This window comes from Nicotiana attenuata, unplaced genomic scaffold (genome assembly GCF_001879085.1).
Source record: "Nicotiana attenuata strain UT unplaced genomic scaffold, NIATTr2, whole genome shotgun sequence".
Lineage (NCBI taxonomy): Eukaryota > Viridiplantae > Streptophyta > Magnoliopsida > Solanales > Solanaceae > Nicotiana > Nicotiana attenuata.
Window position 1 is genome coordinate 85,388 of NW_017673390.1, and position 17,289 is coordinate 102,676.

Consider the following 17,289-nt stretch of genomic DNA (forward strand, 5'->3'; position numbering starts at 1 on the left):
TTATTTTTCTCTTTCAAATTCTTGAAATTCTATAATTTAATTTTAAATACAAGCAAAGACAATAAACTTTGATTATAACTCTAATAGAGTTTGCAAGAAATTATAACCATCCGAAGTGATAAAATTTCTATGCTTCGCCATGATCAAATTCATGTATGATTGGGGGCAAAGAAGTAAAAACCCGTCCCATTGAATTTATTTCATTCTCATTCCCTTAAGAGAGAATGTGGTAGCGATATATAATAAATCTGAAAGAAGATAAAATTATTACCGTGACGGTATCAATAGATGTGGACGTGGCAATAGACGAAATTATAATCGTCATTATTATGGTAATGAGAATAATAAGGATTCTCAAAATAATCCTTCACACCGTGAAAGTAATGTTTGTCATCAATTTGATATGACATTTTGTAAAACACATATAGATGATTGTGGTCCATTCATGATGCGAATGTGATAACATGTGATTATGAATACATATTCATTCTTGGAAGAATATGAACGTGCTAGTGGTAGTGAATATACCACACTCACCTCTGAGGTTTGAGATTAAATAAGAAAATATTGCCATTATTATTCCATGAATGATCATTGGTCACATACCTATTGTACGCCAAAATATTTTGGCAATGAGATTATTAAAGGATAACAATAATGCAAGAAACAGATCTTGCGCTAATTTTGACAATGACCATAATGGTATAACTTCTCTTTAAAGGAGATATTCACTATATAGATGTTGATGAATATGTGATAGCACTAAATTAATTGAGAGCTCTGAAAGAGTCAATTATTACTATTTTGGAGAAATAAAATTGATTATCGATAATATATTGTGTCGTAGTAAGTCTCAAAGAAACTTATTTAGTTTCTAACATATTCGCGAAAGCGGTTGGTTATATTAAAACTATAAAGAAAGGAAAGATTTAGTATCTTCTATTATACCACTTGTAGCGGGTAATATGTATGTAAAAAGCTACCCACTTTATTCTCCAATTTGTACTACATAAATAAAAGAATGCCACAATAAAGTGAAAGTTTATTGATATAAAAAACCATATCATAATAAACTTGGAGTTTATTGATAATTGCACACGTCATGGTATTAGCCCGAAGTTTATCAATATTGATAATTTATCCAGTTTGCATAATTGATTTAGCCATGTTAATTTAAGTATGATATGCAAAAAAAAAAAAAGAGAATTCACATGGTTAATATTAAAGAACAAGAAAGTTCTTTACGAATTCTCTTATGTTGCTTGTTCTCATTAATTATAGACCATCTAAAATTGGGATTGAATCCCATGAATCCTGAAAATATCAAAGGTGAATATGGGCCCATTCACCTGTCATGTTAACCTTATAAAGATGCATATTTGAGATGGTTACATGTGTGATTATTATTAACCCGCAACTTGGTGTTTGCGAGGTAACTTGCTCAATAATTTAATTTAGAGCATCATTTTCATATTTCCTATTCAAGACAATTCATCTTGATAAGTTGGTTTTCATCACAATTATTTTAGCAAAATAATTTATTGAGTGCTTCCACTTCATAGCTAAACTATTGCTTATGAGAACAAAGTTATCTATATCCGTTTGATATAAGTTATATACGAAAGTATATTATATTCTCCCCTTACAAGTGGTTCATGGTCAGGAACCAAATAATTTTATTTTATTATTATTAATGTGCGGTATATATTTTGATTAACACCATAACGGACAAAGGTGGATTTTCAAAGTTGAGGAAGAAAATTAATTTTTCTAACATGAGGGGGAGATAGGATAAACAGTTGAGAAAAAATTATGTGGAGTGAATTATCATTTGTACCTCTTGATCCTCGAATAAGATAATATGAACTTGAAGTTCATAAAAGATAATTTATCTGCAATAATTGCAAAGCATGCCAGACACATTTGCTGACCCAAAGAAAGTAACTATATCCTCACTGCAAATGCTGCTATTAGAATAATTCCTAGAAGGACAAAGTCTATGGTACACTTAAAGCGTATAAACAAATCGGTTTCGAATAAAATTCTTGATAGAGAAGACAAGTAAATGATTAAAATGATCATAATAAGGAGGCAAATGATCTAGAAGATTACATGACATAACACTTCATAAAATCTCATGAGAGATTCGGGTACCTGAATATATGAATAAAGAGATCTCTATGTTATATCTTTATGAAAAATAAGGAGGTTGGAACCGATATAAAATATTCGTCGACGATATCTATGATATCACTAAATATATATGAGGATCTTAAGTCTAGAGAAACAATTCAAGTAGAATTGGTTTAATATGAAAGACATGTTGTTTTGGATCTACAGTTCAAACACTTGAAAGTATAAAGTTAATGGTGTGTGCAATCACTTTTATGTATCTTATATGTCTAGCATGACATGAAAACTTGATATGCATCTAAAGTCTTCTTATATGACTTAACTTATATGAGAATCCCTGAAGGATTTAAATCGCTTAACACATATACAATTCTTGATCCTGAAGTACCACATCCGAAGTACAATTTGTGCACATATGTATCTTGCTATAACTTTAAGCATGATAATGTGATAGCGAGAATTTTTACCTCTACGGAGATATTGAAAAGGCTATTCCACGACATTATATGAAGACATTACATATACAAGAATGATGATTTCAAAGCGCAACATATTCATTCAAGTTAATATGGCTGATTTGTGTATCAAAATCTCTACCAACGATCTTTTGAAGATGGTGCACAAGATTGAAATGTGAATGCTTAAAGATGTGAATTGATGCTCTCATCAGGAGGAGTTAATATGCATTGTACTCTTTTTTCCTTATAAGGTTTTTTCCCACTGGGTTTTCCTTGCAAGGTTTTTAACGAGTCAATCAAAAGGTGCATTGTTAGATATGTGTACTCTTTTTCCTTCTTTAGAATTTTTTTCCCACTGGATTTTATTTTAGTTAAAGTTTTAACGAGGCACATAGATATTTAAGGGGGAGTGCTGTAAATAGAATTATATTTAAGGTGAATATTTATATTTTAGAGAGATTTTAGGGTGACTCTATGTGTCCAAATGCTTTGAAAGGCAAAGTTGCTAAAGTTTGAGTAACACGAGGATAAATTTGACCTATTTTTCTTGAAATTTTAATGGCGAACATTATGTTAAGACTCAAACAAGGATTTTTTGTTGAGGAACAAGTGTAACAAGAGGATTAGTGCTTTCAAGTGGCGATCGAGGGCAATGCTGTTTTCCTCATCAAATAAAGTACCACAAGAGTCTCGTGAAGAACTTTATTCTACAGTGCTTTAATTTCCAATTCACCTACATTAGCTGATCCAATCCAAGAAAAAAGGAAAAGGGAACAGGGCTTGTGCTTCAACTATATATGAGCTGCAGGCCTAGAAACTACGACTATGACATAAACAGATATCCCACTAAAAAACAGTACTGTATAAAAGAAATTCAACAAACTTTGATGGTTGACTTTTGATGTTAATTAGTTAAAAAGCTCAATCCCAAAAGTGAAAAGAAGAAAATGAAAGCAACATCTGACGTGTGTTTTTATTTTTAGTTAATCAGTAATTGGCATCATGCTCTTGTTCTTTTTAATTGGATTTTAAGCTATATATAGTGAAAGAGAAAGTTCTTACTTTGTAATCTAGTCTAACTGGTAGTAGTATGTTAATCATTCTTTAAAGTTACTACTAGTAATTGACACTTGTTGAAGGAGGACTCTTAGCGCAGAGGCGGATTCATGATTTAATTAAAGTTAATGGGTTCCTACAATGACCTCAAGTTAATATACAATAGCTTATGGGTTCACAATATAATATTTATAGATATTTAATTAGTTTCTTTATATATATATATATATATATATATATATATATATATATATATATATATATATATATATATATATATAATACCAGTCTTTCATGCTCGGGATCCGCCCCTATTCTGGTGCAATAGTAAAAGTTGTCGCCACGGTCACTGGTTCAAGCTATGGAAACAGCCTTTTGCGTAAATGCAAGATAAAACTCATTCGAAGACTAGATAAAAGTATTTAATGTAGGATAGAGGCCGGATTAATCCTTCCTTTATTTTAGTGTAATAATTCTATGAAGATAACCACATCATTGATAAAAAAAAATCTAAGGTCTCTAGCAAAAGCATAAACTCAGACGAGAGATATTTAAAATCTAAAGTATGTAATTAATGTAGATTAGGCCGGTTGCTGGACCAGTTCTTATGATCATGTTACGAAGAAGAAGAGCACAGAAATTAAATTGATATATTAATATTATACGATCTTTAAAAAATTTCAAATTATAATACCAGTAACAATTTTTATTACTTATAACACAATGATAACACTAGTAGTTTATTATACTAATGAATGGTTGAATCTTGTTAACAAAATCTTCCTCTACTTGGAATGCCTTGGTATGAACTTCACTTGCTCTGGTAGGATTTGCTCTGCATTTTCAATGCTTATCAAACCTGGATTCTGGCTGCTCAATGCAAGAAGTGCAACAGCATTTCTATATCCCACATTTCTCTGAAAGTGAACAAGTCCTACTGGAAAAACAAACACATCCCCCATATGTATAACTCTTGAGATTAATCGATTCTCGGGGTTGGAGGTGACAAATCCAACATGTAATGAACCTTCAACGACTACCAGAATTTCAGTGGCTCTAGGATGAATGTGTGGAGGGTTAACTCCACCAGGTATATAGTCAATTCGAGCCATTGAGATGCCAAGAGTATTCAGTCCAGGAATTTGAGCTACGTTGACAGAAGTAACCCTAGTACCAGATTGAGTGGTTTTATTACCAGGTAGATTCAAACCACCGTAATAGAAATCATTGGCTTCTACTAGCACATGATTCTTGCATGTCAGACCATTTATCCTAACTGATAATTAAGCAGGGATAGAAATAGTCAGAGGCGACTCTAGGACGAGTTCTGTTTGTTCAATGAACACATTATTTTTCGCTTGAATTTATGTGTTTATATACAAAAACAAAAGTGTAACATGTATATATAAAATTATATCAGACGATCACTCATTCTGAACATATTCACTTTAGAATCTATATTCACCACAGTGCCTTTACATAATTAGTTACACGCAAAGATCTAGAGTAAAAGCATGCATCTTTTTAAAATCGAATTTGCGTAAGGAGTGAGCTACATTGACAGGAGTGACTTTAGAGCCAACAGCATTTGTTGTGTTGCCAGCCAAATGCAGCCCACTGAAGTAAAAATCATTAGCTTCTACAAGTGAAGAATTCTTGCAAACCATGCCATTTACCTTCACTGCAATTATGAAAGTACGATCAGCAAAAAGTTTCTGTTTTTTGTATTAACGAAGTAAAGAATTTCCGTACAACATGTAACTTTCCATATCAAGTCTGACATGTTAAACTGAAAAATAGAGTAATAACTTGCTACATGCATGCTCAAATCATATTGATAGTCTTAATAAAATTTATGCTTGAGTATATATAATGTAATTAACCTCTTAAAGAAACATGCTTCCTGCTTGTCAGACATCGGGTCGGGACGGGTCGGGTCATGCGTATTTTAATTGAGTCATAATTTATTAGACTGAATTTAAAAAAAAAAATGTAGAATACGAAAAAATTACCGGAAAATTGTCTTTGCCGGTTAACTATGACTTTTTGAGTAAAGTAGTGAAAGTTTTATGATACTTTTGTGTGAGAAACAAAGTTATATGGCTTAAGTGAGAAAATATCATACTTATATGACCATTTGTGAAATATACCCTATATGACTTTAGTGAAAAAATGTCATGCATATGGTATCTATTACAAATCTTGAATACCTGAGCTAGCAGGATCTGCGACGCAGAAATCTTGCAATGGACTAGGCTCGAAAGCAGTGACAAGGCAGCAGAAACTCAGAGTTAACAAGCTAAGAAACGAGAATAATTTGGCCATTTCAACTCAAAATACTTAAGAATAAAACGAAATATATAGCTTGAAATAGGAGTAAAAAAAGTTTAAAAATTAAGTGTATTTGATGGGATGAATCAACTGTGCTTACAGTGTCACCTTTTCATATAGGGACTTGATGCATATGAATAATCCATGATTTGGTAAGTAGGGCGTAGCCATTAATCATTTTTGAATAACTAATTAAATGCCGTCCTAGCACATTAATTCTATAATCTGGTTTTTTGAAGTTTATCAATATTCGCGAAAAAAGTGGACAAGGAGAAGATGGTATAGTTTGATAACTGGATACAGATCATGGTTGTTAGATATTTTACCTTTAATATTAATATTATTGCCTACTGGAATGGTCAGAGGTTTTAGGATTATATTGATGGTAAAGAATTTGACTATTAACGAGTTTGACTGTGAGTTTTATGCTCAGAGCATAGGGATATAAATAAGTATATGTTAAGAAACTTAGCTCAAAGTAATAATATGAAACAAGCAAATAGATAAGAATGTAGGGAGCAAGGGAGGAGAGATTCTTATTTCTTTCATATATTCAAGTGTATGACAAAATGAGTTCTCATCCTCTATTTATAGTACAACATTGAGGTATACCAAAAGAATTCCATAAATATGCTATTAAGCATTTGAGATCATGGAGGAAGATCATGGGTAGGTTATGGAGGTGTGGAGTTACAACAATAATGGTGAGAAGTAGTGGGGGTTATCTACATAATGGAGAAGAGTAGTGGGAGTTATATTTGATTAGTGGGCATCCATATAAATATATATTTCATAACATTCTCCCTTGGATGTCCATAGATAATGTGCCTCGTTAAAACCTTACCAAGAAAAAACCCCGTGGGAAAAAATCTTAGTGAAGGAAAAAGAGTACATATCTTGTAATACGCATTACTTGCTGCCTCGTTAAAAATCTTGCCAGGAAAACCCAGTGGGATAAAATCTGTGCGAAGGGAAAAAGAGTGCAGCGCGTGCTACACTTCCCCTGACAAAAATATCACTTGATATCTCAAAGACGATAAATTCCAATCATGTATAACAACTTCTCAATTGCTGAGCTTGGCAATGCCTTGTGAAGAAGTTTGCCAAATTATCACTTGAACAAATTTGTTGAACATCAATCATGTATGAAATAGAACTTTAGTGAAATACGTTTTATTTTGTCTCCTTCGATAGTCCTTCTTTCAATTGAGCTATGCATGTAGAATCATCTTCAATGTTATTGAAATCTTGTTGAATATCATAAAATGGCATTACGCTCACAGCCAAATAGACTATCTGAACAACGAACCATGCCCTGCATTTGTATAACCAACATAACCTTGACAATATTTGTTAGAATAAACAAATCTATATCAAGGACTTCTTTTGCGATATAATCATAATAGTATTCCAGTATCTTTATATAGGAATTAGAGTATATTTCGCTAGCATATTGTTATACTCGTGGTTCTAGCAAGATACATAGTGCAACAATAAATCATGTACGCCATGATTGCTCTAATCCACATAAGGATTTGCTGAAGCTTTATTAAATGAATTTCTTGGGAACCTTAATATGCTTTAGAACAGTTTAAATCCTTCAATAATTTTTATATACGCATATTAAATTTATCAGGTATTGCCAGACTAAAATCTGAAAGCAATTGTATCCACCACAAGGGAACATGTTTCCATATAATCAATGCTAGGACATTTACGTAAAATCTTGTGTCACCCCACTGACTTTATACTTTCAGGTGTTGGGACTATCAGTCCAAAACTTCACGTTTTCCAAGTGAAGTCAATCTTAATTGCGTATTTTTCATTTACCAATCATTTATCTATCCAAATTTCATGACAGATTTGAGCTCAAGATCCTCGTCAATATTAAAAATATTGAGCGCTACATTATATCAACAATATCATCGATGATCATTTTACATCGGTTCCATCACACAATAAAGACATAACTTATCGAGATCTTATTATTTTCAGGTACCCGAGCCTCTCCCATGAGGTCTTATAAAATGTTATGTCACGGTGCTCTTATAGAGCACTTGCCTCCTTATTATGACCATCTTGAACATTTGCTCCTCTCCTTCTTCAAGGAATTTTATCTTTGGAACCGATTAGTCTATTACGCTTGATGCGTGCCATAGACACTGTCTATCATGAACTTTATTCCATTTGGAGCATTAGCAGCTAAAATATGACATTTAGCTTTGGGTCAGCAAATGCGCCTGGCATAATTTTGCAAATGAATTATCACTTGAACTTCAAGTTCATATTTTCTTGTACGAGGATCTAAGTGTACTCATAATAATTCATTCCATGTATTACTTTTTCAGCTGCTCATTTTCTACCCCAAATGTTGGGATCACCAACACATATCCCCAACCTTCTTTGGGGACCAATCTTTGTGCATTGTGGTGGGATAATTATATCATATCGCACATCCATATTTCTATATAGAAATTATTTGGTTCCTGACCCTGAACCAATTGTGATAGGGAGAATTTATCATAACTTGTTGGCTAGATGCGTACAAGTGATGTTGTATATTAAATAATATACCTCATACCCAATTTCGATTTGGGAGTTTTATTCTCATAACCAATGGTTTAGCTTAATTGGAGGTATACAATTTCTGTTAAACCAACTTTGATTTAAACCAGCATTATCAAAATAACTTATCATAATTTATATTCTGGAACTGTGCTCTAATAACTTGAGCAAGCAACCTTGCAAAAGCCAAACACGGCATATAAAATGTCTGAAGATAAGAAATCCACGAAATGCCACAAAGTAAAGCTAAAACTAACAGTCCAACACCTAACTACGAACCATCAGCAAAACAACTTCAAATATATCAATCAAGTATAATGTAAGGATGCAATGCAATGCACATGACCGCTACGGCGCGTAGCCCGATCCATTTAACGTCGACGGCGCTCACTGGGGGTGTGTACAGACTCCGGAGGGGCTCCTTCAGCCCAAGCGCAATATAATCATACCATTCGCTGCGGCGTGCAGCCCGATCCATACTCAGTCCACAATATGCATATGAGTCACGTAACAGATTCAATTAATTTCCCAATTTCCAATTTATTAAGAAGAATATACTTTGGATATTTAACTTCAGGAAAAGTGACTTAGCATTTCATAACAGTGATTAAACACAGGACTGAGATCAATGATTATACAAAGCATGCTATCACAATGACATTCATCCTCTAAGGATGCTACAGATCGGCACAAGGCCCCAAACACGGCAATAAGCCCAGATATATTCAATACAGGGTGCGTATCAGTCGCCAATATAGAAACATTCCTGTTCGGGATGGACCAAGTCACAATCCCCAGTCATAACCAATCCCACACCGGCCATGGGGTGCGAGTCACGCCCTACAATAGCGTCACAATGTGATAAGCCGGGGTTTCAAACCCTCAGGCCATCATATACACCAACTACTCACCTCTAACTGGCCGTAGAATGGTCCGCAATGCCTTTTCCTTTCGTATCGACCTCCTCGCGCGTCGAATCTAGTCAAAATCACAACGAATACATAAATATGGGTTAAAGAAACATAACCCAATCAAAAATACTCGAAAAGTACTAAAATTCACGAAGTTGGTAAAACCCGAGCCCCGGGCCTACTTCTCGAAAAATTCCGAAAATCACACCAATGGATTCCTCGTCTCGCCCGAGTCCGTGCATATAAAGTTTACCAAAATCGGAGCTCAAATGGCCTTTCAAATCCTAAAAATTCGTTTTCAAAAACCAAGCCCTAGTTCTTCACAATTTCTACCCACTTTCATGAATTTGAGTGTTGATTCTTCAAAAAAAATGGTGTTTTCTAGTCAAGAGGCTTACCTCAAATCAATACCCGTTGAAATCCCCGTCAAAATTGATCAAAAAGCTCTCTTGGCGGAGTAAAAATATTTTCTTATCTTCTGAAATTCGCGAACACTGATTCATTAAAACCCTTCAGCAATTTTCGCTTCTGCGGTCCCGTAACCGCTTATGCGGGACCGCTTCTGCGGCCATATGACCGCTTATGCGGTTTTTCATTAAATCCTTGGCCTTCCGCTTTTGCGCCCAACCATCCGCTTCTGCGGATCTCACCATTCCGCTTCTGCGGCCTCGTTTTCGCCTATGCGGACACGCTGAAGCGATACCCCGTCCGCTTTTGCGGAATTACCCTGGTCCCTCATGGACCGCTTATGCGATCTCTTAGCCGCATCTGCGGAACCGCTTCTGCGGCTCCTTTTCCGCAGATGCGGAAATACCAGAAGCCAGGTGCACCAGACCTGCAACAAACATCAAGATTCTCCGTTTAACCACCCGAAATCACTCCGAGGCCCCCGGGACCTCAACCAATAGCACCAACACACCCCAAGACCTTATTCAAACTTGTTCCAATCATCAAAACACTATCGTTAACATCAAAATCATCGAATTACCACGGATTCAAGCCTAAGTTAAACTAAAACTTCCGAAACTTGCATTTGATCTAAAACCCGACCTAAACACCTCCGAATGATCTGAAAATTTGCACGCATATCCAAAATCACCTAACGGAGCTACTGCAACTCTCGGAATTCCATTCCGACCCTCGGATCAAAATCTCACCTACCATCCGGAATTCGCCAAAATTCAACCTTAGCCAATTCAAGCCTAATTCCACACCGGACCTCCAAATTCAGTTCCGATTGCGCTCCTAAGTCACAAATCATCTCACAAAACTGGTCAAATCATCGAAAATCCATTCCGAGCCTTCTAACTCATAAGTCAACATTCGGTTGACTTTTTCCAAAGCAAGCTTCCTTCAAAAAGGCTAAGTGCCATATTTCCAACTAGAACCAATCCAATTCTACCCAATCAACTGAAATACTGATATTAAATCATGGAGGGACATAATATGGGGGAAACGGGGCGGTAACTCACGTGACGACGGGTCGGGTCGTTACATTCCATCACCATGCTTATACATCTATAGTATAAATAGAAGAAAATTGGGTAACCTTTCATATTTACCCGGTATGGTTATAGTAATATGAAGATATTCAATCTTCCTTTCATTTATAGTCTCAATATGCCAACCACTTTGGCTAATATATTTGAAACTCAGAAAGTTCCTTTTTGAGACTTACTACCACCAATGCCATGAATAATTATATTTATTCGGGTAGTAACAAATTCGCTCTTTCGGAGCTCTCAATAATTTTGTACTACAAGATCTTTTATACCACCATCCAAGTGGTGAATTTTCCTCCATAGAAAAATTATCTTATCATTGTCATAATCAAAAATATTATAGACACGACTCATTTCTTCCTTTACTTTTGCCTTTAATAACTTTTTATAAGGCATGGTAAACTATTTTTGGCGTACCACGTGTACGCGACCAATGACATATTCATGTAACCATATTGTAATATTCATTATCTTTATCTCTCAAACCTCCCTTAGAGGTGAGTTGTGGTATTTATCCAACCATGCATAAGCACATTCTTATGCATAATTTTTATCACATATATATTTCAGCATTTACTTTCAGGAATGAGCCTGCATTTACAATGCTTATCACAAGTCACATTTTCAACAAATGGACTATAATCATATGAATGTGTCTCGTATTAACAGACCACATTGATACATATTCCTTCACCTTTGAAGGATCATTTTGAGAACCTTTATCGTTCTCCTTTTTACAATTACCATAATGATGACTGTTATTATTTGATCTTTGGCACGCCCACATTCATTGGTCAACCACTTGTCTTTATTTAGACTTATTATGTACCGTTATCACATTCACTTCAAGAATGGAGCAAATCAAGTGGGACAAACTTTATGCTTTTTCATGAAAAATACATTATTTTTCTTTAGTCATTATTAGATCATCAAGATGGTGCATTGGGACTCAAACCCAATGCCTTATCCATATAAAGGCATGTTAGGACATAATGCATTGGGAATCGAACCCAACGACTTATTATCATGGTGCACTAGGACTTAAACCCAGTGTCTTACCCTCAAAGTACGATGAGACTTGAACCCACCGTCTTACCCTCAATCAATAGCATAATAGACCAAAATATAATTGAGGCTCATCCTCGGTCCTCTAAATCACTTACCCACAGGGCCACATATAATGGTTATGCATAAAACCATTCTGTTATAACAATTTTATAAATATTAGTACTTCATCAATTTATGAACTCATCGCATGTAATTTTGACTTCTTTAAGATATAAATGAGATAAACTATTTCTTACAAACTCTGAAAAAATTTAGATCACAGTATATTATACTCCCTCCGTTTCATGTTAGATTAGGTAGTTTGACTCGGCACAGAGTTTAAGAAAAAAGAAGAAGACTTTTGAAACTTGTGGTCTTAAAAGCATAAGGGGTAAAAAGTTTGTGGGGCCATGATATTTGTGTGGCTATAAAAGCTTCTCATTAAGGGTAAATAGGTAAAATAGAAGAGTTTAAAGTTGAATTATTTCCAAATTTAGAAATGTGTCATTTGTTTTGGAACACACTAAAAAGGAAAGTACCTCATCCAATATGAAACGGAGGGAGTACTAAAAATGACAAAAATATGTAAGTTATACAATTCATGAGTACTTCAAAAGTGTGAGAACAATTTCATCGGTACTAATAACTCAAACTTTGTTACTATTATCAATATCACTAACAACAAAAAATAAGCACACAAATATAACCTCAGAATAATCACTTTTTATATTATCCAGTTAGCTCAAAGTTATCAGTCCAGGCCACTTACTAGTAAAAGTGCACACAATTATAGGGGCCATTGAGTGGTGGGTCAAATATTTATTAAAATTATAATTACCGATTTCCTTTCCTTTGTAATCAAAATACTAGATGCAGTGGAGGAACTATTACTAGCATAACATAAGCCATAACCCCAAGAATTCATGTAACTGACTCATACTCAGAAAAATTCAATTACCTATTCGGTTTTCTAAACTTTAATAATTTAGACAAGGTCAAGAATGAAAATTATTGGGAAGTTAAATTGTCAACTCAAAAGACTTAAAACAATAACATAAGTAATGGAGCAGTAAACCTGGAGCGTAGCAGACTCTCTTTCAAGTCCAACCTCACACTTACCTGCTTTTGTACTTACTAGTTATAGTAGTTATTCTTTTCTGATTCTCGTAATGAGACTAATCAGAACATGGGCGGAAGAAGAACCAAACCCAAATCTTGGTTAGAGACTCGTGCTGATAACATTTTTAAGAAACTTAGCTCAAAGTAATAATATGAAACAAGCAAATAGACAAGAATGTAGGAAGCAAGGGAGGAGAGATTCTTATTTCTTTCATATATTCAAGTGTATTACAAAATGAGTTCTCATTCTCTATTTATAGTACAACATTGAGGTATACCAAAAGAATTCCATAAATATGCTATTAAGCATTTGAGATCATGGAGGAAGATCATGGGTAGGTTATGGAGGTGTGGGAGTTACAAAAATAATGGTGAGAAGTAGTGGGGGTTATTTACATAATGGAGAAGAGCAGTGGGAGTTATATTTGATTAGTGAACATCCATATAAATATATATTTCATAACAATATAAGATTTTTATTTTTTATTTTTACCATGCGATTGGAATATCTTCCGATGTTTTAATCAACACTAATGGCTACGCAAAATGAGAGAAAAAACCAAATTTGCCCCATAAAATTTAGAGCATCACTAAAAATATCCCTACTTTTCTAGTATTTAATTAAGGTGAAGCATTAATAGTCCTTTAAGGGGTTGTTTGGTACATGTAATAGGAAGATAGAATACCTATACGGCTACTTAAACTTAGCTCATTTTTTCAATTAGCTACCTCAATTGAGCCCTGTACCTATTGGCTACCTGAACTTATTGACTTATGTGTCTATTAAATACTGCTTATTTACCTGGCACAAATCGAGAGTGCCTCTTATATTGAGCGCGTGAATTAGTAATTTTTAGGCTGACATGGCTTTATAACGGTAAAAAATAATAATTTTATCTCAACTCCTTAATCCTAAATTCCATCCTTTCTCTTTCTTCTGTCTTCGTACATTACTGAAGAAAGAGCCCTAATATCTCTCATCTTCTCTCTTTGTAAATCTGCCATAGTAGACCTACTCCAGCATAAATAACTTGTCACTATTAACGCCCTAATTTTTCTCATCTTCTACTCTCTTCTTTGAACAACAATTATAGAGCTCAAATCCTACAATTAGATTGTGAAAAAAGTGTATTTCTGGCGATGTGGGCATGTTGCATTGTTTCAAACATCATGGATTGATAAAAACCCAATTCGCAGGTTCTATTGCTGCCACTTACGCAAACTAAGTTATTATGTCTATTTTGTATAAACTTTAGACCCTCCTTGTCACGACCCAAACCCGGACCCGTTCGTGATGGCGCCTCTCGTGGGGACAAGGCCAGCCAACTAAACCCAATTCATCCTTTTAAAATAGTTAAACAGTTCATAAGCAGTATAAATATGATTTAATAATAATAATTAGCGGAAGTACAACCCGACACAGCCCAAACTGGGGTGTCACAAGTCACGAGCATCTATTAGAGTGTAAATCCAACTACAAGGCCTAAAATATACAAAGCCAGAATAATGAACAAAAGAGAGAAAAGCGATACTGCGAACGCTGGCAGTCACCTCGCTAACTCCTATGACTCTGCTTCTGATCAGTCAAAACCCGCTACCGGGTGCATAAATACCTGCATCTGCACACGAGGTGCAGGGAGTAAAGTGAGTACTCCAACTCAGTGAGTAATAAAGGTGAATAACAACTGAGTAGTAAGAAATCACGTAAAGCAACCAACATGCTGCATAGAAGCAGTGTACAATCCTTTGAGAAAGCAGTGAAGCTGTGAAATCCTTAGAAATATCTTGGCTCAGTTTAAATCTCTTTTGAAAATGATCTTTTCAACAGTTACGAAATAATTTCAAAACAGTTAGTGCCGATAAGCACAGAAGATCCGCCGCTCGGGCACAAATACCACAGCATAACAGGTAAAAAGGCAAGTAAATATGCAAGATGAGAAAAATAAAAGTTTGCCCCTCGGGCAATATCTCAAACAGTACCAGCCCCTCGGGCTCACTCTCAGCCCCTCGGGCTCTCTCTCTCAGATCGCTCTCAGAATAGTATCAGCCCCTCGGGCTCAGTATCAGTCACTCAGCATAGTATCATCCCCTCGGGCTACCTCACAGTCACTCATATCAGCCCCTCGGGCATAGTATCAATCACTTAAAATAATGGGTACCCGCGCTCACTGTGGGTGTGCAGACTCCGGAGGGGCCCCTTACGGCCCAAGCGCTATATCAAGCTACCTCGTGGCATCATCACTCAGCATATCCTCACATCACTCAAGCCACCGCGTGGCATATAAAGTATCTCAGGCCCTCGGCCTCATATCACTCAACATATCCTCACATATGGCCCTCGGCCTCACTCAGTCCGAAAATCATCATAAGCCCCTCGGGCATTTGTAAAACAATAAGTATCAACAGGACTGAGTTTCAATATGAGTCAAAACAGTGAGGAAATAGTGATAAAAATCCCCGAAGGGTTCAAATAATTGGCACGAAGCCCAAATATGGCAATCAGCCCAAATCATGATGATAACAAATCAGTTTCAGTCAAATATGCAGTAAATTCATCAATCGGGACGGACCAAGTCACAATCCCCAGTAGTAAAAGACCCCGCGCTCATCATCCAGCGCGTGTCTCACCTCAATATAGCACTACGATGTGCAATCCGGGGTTTCAAACCCTCAGGACATCATTTACAATCATTACTCACCTCGAACCGGCTACTTCTTTAGCTCGCGATGCCTTTGCCTCTCGAATCGGCCTACACGCGTGTCGATTCTAACCAAAATCAGAATGAATATGTCACAACATGCTAAGGAAACAATACCCAATCGAAAACAATCGAAAAATATCAAAATCTTGAAATTAGCAAAAACCCGAGCCCCCGGCCCACTTCTCGAATCTCAGAAATTTTCACACCAACGGGTTCCTTATCTCGCCATGAGTCCATACATACCAAGAACTCTCAAATTCGAGCTCAAATGGCCCATCAAATCCCAATTTAAAATTTAGAAATCCAAGCCCTAGTTCTTCCAATTTTAGCCAAGTTTCCATGAATTCCAAGGTTAATTTCACAATATAGTCGTGTTTTTAGTTCATAGGACTCACCTCCAATCAATCCCAGTCGAAACCCTCTTCAATTCCTCCCAAAAAGCTCTCAAGGTGCTCAACAATGGAGGAAAATAACTTAGGCTCGTGGATGAAATATCATTAAAAACCCTTCTGCCAGCTGACATTTTACTCTATGCGAACGCGAGGGCCCACTCGCGTTCGCGATGAACAAACTTTTCCACTGACCAATTACCCTTCGCGAATGCGGTATCCCACATGCGAACACGAAGCCCTAGGTCCCTAAACCTACGCAAACGCGTCCCTCAACCGCGAACGCGAAGAACAACTCACCACTGGACCTCAGCCTTATACGCGAACGTGAAGAGCTTCACGCGAACGCGATGCCTGATCTCCTAACCTTCCGCGATCGTGAGGCCTCAAACACGAACGCGAAGGCCTAAATTTCTGGCCCTCAAATTCCTTCTACGCGTTCGCGACTCACCCTACGCGAACGCGAAGGGTTAAACCTCTGCAACACTGAACTGAAAAACTTGCAACTCCCAAATGCCAAAATAGGTCCGATTGACCATCCGGAACTCACCCGAGGCCCCCGGGACCTCAACCGAAAACACCAACACATCCTAAAACATCACCCAAACTTGTTCCAATCCTCAAAACACCTCAAACAACACCAAAACCATCAATTCACATCAGATTCAAGCCTAAGTTCTTATAAAACTTCCTAAACACGCATTTGATCAAAAACCCAACCAAAACACCTCCGAATGACCTGAAATTTTACACACACAACCCAAATCACCTAACGAAGCTACAAAAACTCTTGGAATTCCATTCCGACCCTCGGATAAAAATCTCACCTATCAACCGGAATTCGCCAAAATACTAACTTTGCCAATTCAAGCCTAATTCTACACCGGACCTCCAAAATTACTTCTGATCACACTCCTAAGTCATAAATCATCCCCTGAAGCTAACCGAATCATCGGAATTCATATCCGAGCCCTCTAACACAATAGTCAACACCCGGTTGACTTTTCCAAACTAAACCTTGCTTAAGGAGACTAAGTGTCTCATTTCTTGCCAAAACTTCTCCAAACCAACTCGAT

At 36.2% G+C, this 17,289-nt stretch overlaps 1 pseudogene; it reads right to left on the minus strand.

Moving 5' to 3' along the window:
* Positions 1 to 4,379: 4,379 nt before the first annotated feature.
* LOC109216250 lies at positions 4,380 to 5,972 on the minus strand (annotated as a pseudogene).
* Positions 5,973 to 17,289: the final 11,317 nt, after the last annotated feature.